Here is an 8,361-nt window from a genome sequence, read left to right as displayed (position 1 = left end):
TTCAGACTGGTAGATACAGAGAGCTGTAGATATATGAAGGCTAGAGCCATGCCCCAAGAAGAGCAGGGCTGGGGCTGGGCCCACAGCCAGGGTGCAGGGTAGAGCCGCGTCCTGAGGAGAATGGGGCTGTCGGGGCCAGGGTCGCGGCCATGTTGTGGGGTAGAGTGGTGCCCTAAGAAGAGTGGGACCAGGGCTGCAGCCATGTTGCAGGGTAGAGCCGTGCCATGAGGAGAGCAGCAGTGAGTGAAAGCCATGCCCTGAAGGGAGTGTCGGCAGGGCCATGGTGCAGGGCACAGCCACACCCTGAGGAGAGCAGGGCCAGGGCTGCAGCCATGTTGTGGGGTAGAGCCATGCCCTGATAAGAGCTGGGCCAGGGCCATAGCCATGGTGCAGGGTACAGCCGCACCCTGAGGAGAGCAGGGCCAGGGCTGCAGCCATGCTGTGGGGTAGAGATGTGCCCTGATAAGAGCTGGGCCGGGGCCATAGCCATGGTGCAGGGTACAGCCGCACCCTGAGGAGAGCAGGGCCAGGGCAGCAGCCACGTTGCAGGGTAGAGCCGTGCCCTGAGAAGAGCTGGGCTGGGGCCATAGCCATGGTGCAGGGTACAGCCGCACCCTGAGGAGAGCGGGGCCAGGGCCACGGCCATAGTGTGGGGTAGAGCTGTGCCCAGAGAAGAGCTGGGCCGGGGCCACAGCCATGGTGCAGGGTACAGCCGCACCCTGAGGAGAGCGGGGCCAGGGCTGCAGCCATGTTGCGGGGTAGAGCTGTGCCCAGAGAAGAGCTGGGCTGGGGCCACAGTCATGGTGTGGGGTAGAGCCGCACCCTGAGGAGAGCAGGGCCAGGGCTGCAGCCATGTTGCGGGGTAGAGCCGTGTCCTGAGAAGAGCTGGGCCGGGGCCACAGCCATGGTGCAGGGTACAGCCGCACCCTGAGGAGAGCGGGGCCAGGGCTGCAGCCATGTTGCGGGGTAGAGCCGTGTCCTGAGAAGAGCTGGGCCGGGGCCACAGCCATGGTGCAGGGTACAGCCGCACCCTGAGGAGAGCGGGGCCAGGGCTGCAGCCATGTTGTGGGTTAGAGCCGTGCCCTGAGGAGAGCGGCAGTGAGCGAAAGCCGTGCCCTGAGGGGAGTGTCGGCAGGGCCACGGTGCAGGGTATAGCTGCACCCTGAGGAGAGTAGGACCAGGGCCATGGCCGTGGTGCAAAGTACAGCCGTGGCCTGAGCAGAGCGGGGCCAGGGCTGGAGCCATGCACAGGGTAAAGCTGTGCCCTGAGGACAGCGGAGCTGGGGTGACGGCCGGCCATGGTGTGGGGTACAGCCCTGCCATAAGGAGAGCGGCGGTGGACATAAGCCGCACCCCAAGGGCAGCATCGACACGGCCATGGCGCAGGGTAGAGCTGAGGAAAGCAGGGCCGGTGCCGGGGCCATGGCGGCGGGGAGACCCGTGGCGTGGGGAGGCCACAGGAGGGCTCTAGAGCTGTGGTCTCAAAGTAGCGGCAGGTGGGAGCTGTGGCCTGAGGGAAGCGGGGCCACGTCCATGGTGCAGGGTAGAGCCATGCCCCGAGGAGAGCGGTGGCGGGGGTATGGTGGTGGGCAAGCGCCATTGCCGACAGTGGGAGGAGATGTGGGCAGCGTACTCCACACCGTCCATTCCTCCTCCCGCTGCTGGCGGCGTGGCTATGCCCCCCGTAAACCTACCTGCAGGGAGCTGCAGGCGCTGCTTTCCACCCTGCCTGGCTGCTATGTGCGTGTGTGCATGTGCACACATATATAACCTCCTGGTGTGAGACCGCCCTGCTACGACAGCCTGTGTTTTCCGGCGCTCTTTTATCTTTTAAAAGAGAAAATCTCGCTGCTCATGGCATTGCTGAGCGGCGTGGACATTGCCCCTGCCTTTACAGTTCAATGAGGAAGCTAGCGCTGCAGTCTAATGCTTGTCTGCTTTCATTACTGCTCATTTTACAAATGGGACGAGGAAGAGGGTTGGAGCCGAAGAGCTGCCACAGGGGAGAACATAGTGAGTGCCGAAAGCGGGGGAGACCTTTGACTAGAAAGGGCCCTGAGGAAGGACGAAGACCAGTGAGCCAAATTAGGAGCCATCCTAGCAGAGACTTGAGTTACCCCAAGAAGGAAGCGAACAGATGTTTAATTGCAGCATTACAATGATTGACTCTGTTCAAGCCTCCCACTGATGTCAGAGGAGATCTGCACATAGGGAATATATGGATGGAGCTGTGAGTTTCATAGCATGATGTGAGCCTCTGGTGACAAGTTCAGATGAACAGGACGGGGCTTTCCAGGCTACCGTCGAAGGGAGAGTTGTGCGACTTCTTAGGGGCTCAGTACAGATCATGTCCACAGAGCCGGTTTTCCACTCGCACAGCTGTTTGTGCCCCCTGCGCTCTGCCAGGGTTTCTGACTATCTGTCAGTGGAAGGAGGTCTGTACATTGCCCACCTCCAGTTCAAAGAGATGAAACCTTATCAAGAGCTTTAAAAGGGCCAGAGATCTTTCCCCATATCTGCCCGTGTCCTCAATATGTGGCTAATAAACTGCCAGGGAAGTCTGCACGAAATCAGTTGTATTATGCATAATTAGAGCAAATGTGTTATGTCTTTCCCATGGTACTCATTAGACTTTGCTTCAAAAAAAATAACAGAGTTTCAGCAGTAGCTTGCAGTTTCCCTTCATTTCCCATTCCCATGCCAGATGAAGTCATATTATATGCCCAGGTAGCAGGAAATCCAAAGGGAGAGTCTTTAAATACTAATGTACTTACTGAAATATTACAGTTACTACTAAAGGTCTTTAATGTGGATTAAATTAATTGATGGCTGGCCACAAATACTCCTAGTAGCTAGACAGTTAGAAAGATAATTCTCTAGCATGTAGTCATTATATAATCACAGACAAAAAGGGCTGGAAGGGACCTCAGGAGTCCCACCTAGTCCAAATCCCTGCTCCAAGCAGGACCAGGCCCAACTATATCATCCCAGCCAAGGCTTTATCTACCCGGCTCTTCAACACCTCCAAGGATGGAAACTGCACCACCTCTCTGGGGAGCCTGTCCCAGTGCTTCACCACCCTCCTAGCGAGAAAATTCTTCCTAATATCCAACCTCAACTTCCCTTGCTGCGACTTGAGCCCATTGCTCCTTGTCCTGTTATCTGCCCGCACTGAAAACAGTCCAGCTCCATCATCTTTGCAACTTCCTGTCCCGCACTGAGAGGGGCTATGCAGTGCCCTCCGGTTCGTGACAGATCTGGATTTATGGGATGAGGAAGGCACGAGACGTATATGGTTATAAAAAGGAGTTTTATTGACTTATGTCCCTTAATGATGGTGACTGGAACGCAGGAGTTACAAGTTACACTTTGTTTCCAGTTGCAGCTCGGCAGCTTGCAAGCTAATTTACTCGGTACAGGTACGGGGGTGGTTGTTACGCCTGGGGAGCCACTTCCAGCAGCTTACCCAGCCTAAGAAAAGTAGCGCCAGATGAGCGTCAGGCTAGGGTGTATCCAAACAGAAGCTGGATGCTATGGGTATTTCCCTGGCTCGCATGCATCCTATTGAGTCAACCCTGCCTGAAGATCCCAACAAGGTGTTAGGAGGTTGGGTGCTGCTGGGGAGGTTGCATTGCAGTTGCAGTAAACCAACAAAGCCAGTGCCCAGACATTGGGCTGTCCCATGCTGCTTTCTTCGATATGCTAGTGCATGGATCTGTGCAAACTGCAACAGAGGCAATTGCTTTCTGCCTAATTTAAGCTCCCTGTGTGGTTTCATGGAGAAAGCTCTTCTCCAGCCCCCAGGAATACAGCTGCATAATCTTGCTGTGCAAAGATGTCTGCTTTTCTCTAATTCAGAAACAGCTGCTTTTCTCCACCAGTTACATCCACAGGGGAATCAAACCATTGGCCTTGACATTATTAACACCAGATCATCATCAACTTGAGTCCAGAGCCAAGCCAAGGTGGGCAACAGACCCACTGGAAACGATTAGTGCTGTGCCCAAACCAGTTGAACTAGGCAGCCCAGAGTGGGATCAGCAGGGGTGACATCAGGTATAAAAAGCTGCAAAAGACTGACTTCCTGGCAGCACGTTTTAGGGGGCGTACAACCTGGACCAGATGCAGGGGCTGATTCTGTAGGCCATGCCGCAGGCTGAAATCCCATTGCACTCACTGTGTGGAGCACAGCGCCCTCTGGTAGCATACAAGCACGCTACTCTGTGGAGTAGTTACAAGAGCACATGCAACTAGCTTGAACCTACCAGCATCTTTCTGCCTTGCTGTTCCTGGGGTAGCCACCACCTCCTATTCTATTTGAACTGGAGTAATTCAAAGCTGAAAGCTTAAAAATCCTCTCAACTGGCATATTAGTAAAATCTGGCAGTTTTGTTTGCACAAATATATCATCATCCAAGTGTCTGTGGCTAGGACTGAAAGTTTGCTAGTTTTGCTCTAAACAACATCTCTCTTGTGTTGATTTTTCTTGGGCTCTTTTCTCATGTGGCATTATCAAGAAGAATACTCAAACATGCACAGAAAATAAAGCAGTACAAAAAGAAAATTGAATGGGAAAGCTACTATAAATTTAATATAGTTTGGAAATTTGAGAGCAGGACTTCAGAAATGTCATGTCAGGAGATATGCAAATAGATATTTTCATTTTCTAAGGATATAATCATTCCTGTTGATGACAACTGGATTCTACACCATCACTGGCACTAAAGTAGATCTCTTGTCCTTCATGAGGTCATATATACATATGTATATGCATATTTCATTGTATTTTGCTCTTATAGCAAAACATGTATTGATCAGCCCTGAGCAGCCTGCAGGTTTTCTGGACCTCCACAAGGTGTCGCACGCCTTGTAAAATACAGATGGGACAAGTATTATTTCCAAAGCAAGACTTCCGCAAGTCAGAAAGCGCTCCACTACACAGGTATATATTAGGTCCTTTGCAGTCCATAGAGTCACTCGGCAGCTACTCTGGGGTAGCTCAAGATAGCACTTGGCCTCAAGTCAGGCAGATATTGTGAATGTGTTTTAAAATGAGTTGCAAAACGTGTTCAAGGGGTGTTGGTTGTAGCCTTGTTGGTCTAAAGACATAGGCAGGCAAGGTCCTTTGGGTAAATGTGGTATCTTTTATTCGATCAACCAAATAGTTGGAAAAAGAGTTTTTTGCAAGCTTTCGGGTACAAACTGTTTGTGCCCAAAAGCTTGCAAGGTATCCTGGTCTATAGGAAAAAGCAATCAGGATTCATGGTAGAGGTGATATCTTTTATTAGACCAACTAGATTTTTGAGGGGAAAAAAAAAAGCTTGCAATTAAAGAATGTTTATCACCTCTACCAGGAGTCCTGATTGCTGAAAGTTTGCAACGAACTTTCTTCCAACTCTTTAGTTGATCTAATAAAAGATATCACATCTACCCAAAGAACCTTGCCAAACCTTGTTTAAGTAACCGGGACATGATGGATGGGAGTCTCAGAGGTGCCCACAATGATTTGATTCTGCTGCCACTGAAGTCAAATTTAGGCTGTGATTGAGCACACGTAAAAATCTCATTCATGGCTTTGCTACAAGGTTCTACGTTCAGTTAAAAACTTGAAAATTTCCAATTATGAGATATATCAGTCAGCCGGTCAGGTGTGAAGCATCAAGCTCGCAGAAAGCACTCGCACTTGGCACCTTTCAGGACCAGTCCTGCCATCACAGCAACATCAGTTCAAATGACATGAAACTTTTCAAATGACCTTCTTGTTCTTTCCTGTTTGCAGAGAAGATAAAGGCTCTGATTCTGACAATGGCTAGACAGGCAGTGAGCCCAGAGCGCTGGAGACTGACAGCGGCTCCTTCCCTGCACCTCATCCTTTTTGTTTTCTCGCCATTTGTTTCTTGTATCCACCTGTTGCTTCTTGTCCTGACCTGGCCTGTAAACTCCTGGATGCAAGGACTAAGTCTGACTCTACAGTGGCTCGTTCATTGAGGTCCCCTGGACACAGCGTCTTAGCCATCATCGGTGTCAATGTTACCATCATCCTACAGGCCCTGTTCACCCCAGTCACAGCAGATTCATTAGGTGATTACCGCAGGGAGGGGAAGATTAGCTCTAAAGTATGGAACTGGGCTCACGTGCTTTTTACTCTACAAACACCTGTCACAGTGTGTCATGTAGAGTGGCTTGTGTTCAGAAATCCCACGAGCTCTGGGAATGAACTGTTTTACTAAAAAAGAAAATAACATAACAAGAATCAAATACCCTGTTTTTACCAGCCTTGTATTACACACAGTCATTCAGACTGTTTTTCTTTTAATTAAATGCTAATTTTTGCCATTCATTACTTCCTCCCAACCCCATCTCTTCCTGCCTAAATGGGTATATGCCAATCTTGAATGCGTGCATGGCCAGATTCAGCAAAATGATAGAAAATCACCTATCTCCATGAAACAAAAAATCAAATGTGTTTAATAAATGAAAGTGTATAAGTTCCTGCAGTCCCCATGCTCTTCTGAAGCTGTTATTTAAAGAAATTCCACATGATTTTATATTGCCATTCATTTTGTTCTGTGAAGAAAAAAGAAATAAAGTATTTAGCAGGGCAAAACCTAGAATCATATTATTTTCTTATTTCTATTTAGGAAAATAGCCTTTTATAATTGTACATGTTTCGACAGTCGCATTCTTGATCTGGTCTTTATGGATAACCCATCTTTTTCAGTGGGATAAAGGGAAATATAGCTTCCCATACCTCATGTGTGCTGTGGGGAGTGGGAAAAAAAGAAATATATAGACCTTGTCCCAAGTGCTAATGTTCAGGGGAGACAGTATTATTATATTATTCTGCACAAGTCATGGGAAGCTGGAGGGTGGCGGGGGGAACTGGCAGGTCTCTATTGCTCTCCGGAAGCTCACACTATCCTCCAACGTGAGGCTCTGGGGTTGAACAGGAGGTAGCCAAGTGTCCATGAAAGCTACAGCTGCTGAGCAGCTTTTGGTAGACCACAGCGGGGAAGAAGGGCCCTGCATGAAATTGCCACGTCTGACAATTAGGTCAGCAGCCTAGTCCCACCTCTGCTACTGTCGTCCCATGTGACCTTGGGCAAGTCACTTATAACATGTCTCCGACTCAGATGACATTTCATTGACCTTTGCCAAGTACTTTGACATCCTCCAGTTGGAAGGTTCTGCCACTTTACCAGTATTTTCACACCAGGCCAAGGACTTTCAGAGATGAAAGTGTGCTTAACCAGCTCCTCTGGCTGGGATGATGTAGTTGGGGCTGGCCCTGCTTGGAGCAGGGGGTTGGACTAGATGTGACCTCCTGAGCTCCCTTCAACCCTCATTGTCTGTGATTCTTCAGGAGCTCCTCACACTTGCGGAGAAGCCCCAGGTGACACAGAGCTCAGGTGTTTGGCTTCAGCTATTTCCAGTCCTGACTGGAAAGAGGTATAGGTTGGGCAGGGGGTTCAGGACAGGTGCCTTCGCTTTCACTGTTACTGGTTGTCGTGGCTTCTAGGATTTTATTATTATTGTTGAATTATGAGTGATGATGATAGGATGATGATATGATAATTATGCCTGATGATGACAATAGGCTTGCAAACCCTTCAGTTTAAAGCTGCCTGGCTGTGACCACAGCATTTCTTTGCAGGCAGCAGTCTTTCATGACTTGTTATATCCCACCTGATTCCTTTGAAGCTCTTCGCTCCACGGGTGTTAACACCCCTCTCTCTTCCCCTCTCTTTCTCGTGGTCTGAATTATGCACAGATTAAGCCAGTCTTTCTTCTGCATTTCTGCCAGCTGGGCCTGGTCGTGTAGCTTCTATTTCACGACTGCTTTTAACTCCAGCTAACTTACCCTCAGGCCCGTGGGCAGTGAGTAGTGGCTCACGCCTCTCACATCGTGCCCCCCGGGCTGGGTGTTCGGACTCTTCCCTCTTCCTCCTTCCTCCTCCTGGTCCTGGCAGGTCCTGAGCCTGCTGCTCCCTGGGCTGGCTTTATGCTTCATGGCTTTGGCGAGTGCTGTGCTGCAAGAATCTCGCCAGACATTCAAACGAAAGCAGGATAGAAACCAGCCCTAGAGCCATTGCACATTTTCAAGCACTATCTTGATAGCTGGTCGCCTCTTTTTATAGCCGGACGGTCATTTTTAGGCCGTCTGAAGCATGGGGGGCTCTGTCAAGAAGGCCGGATTTCGCTTTGCAAGCTTGAAAAATTCTCACGACCGCACCGACGTATCTTGTTCACCTTCTGCCTCCTTTGCTGTGCCTTCTTTTTTTAAGCGCTTGCTATAGGATCCGGGTTGCTGTTGCTGCCAGCCCCAAGCCAGCAGCCTTTTGCAAAGCTGCACCCCTCGAT

The 8,361-nt window shown here is 50.0% G+C and overlaps 1 protein-coding gene across 1 annotated transcript in view; it reads right to left on the bottom strand.

The window, feature by feature from the left end:
* The window catches only part of LOC109288401 (interferon-inducible GTPase 5-like), an 11,975-nt gene extending 10,156 nt beyond the window's left edge, over positions 1–1,819 (bottom strand). The window contains exon 1 of the mRNA XM_019503891.1: positions 1,695–1,819. The gene's annotated coding sequence lies outside the window, so the exon portion shown is untranslated. The remainder of the gene's footprint in view (positions 1–1,694) is intronic.
* Between the last annotated feature and the right edge of the window lie 6,542 nt (positions 1,820–8,361).

Source organism: Gavialis gangeticus, unplaced genomic scaffold (assembly GCF_001723915.1).
Source record: "Gavialis gangeticus isolate Ggan-Ray unplaced genomic scaffold, GavGan_comp1, whole genome shotgun sequence".
Classification (NCBI taxonomy): Eukaryota; Metazoa; Chordata; order Crocodylia; family Gavialidae; genus Gavialis; species Gavialis gangeticus.
Note: the sequence above shows the minus strand (reverse complement) of the source record. Positions and strands in the feature narration are given on the sequence as shown.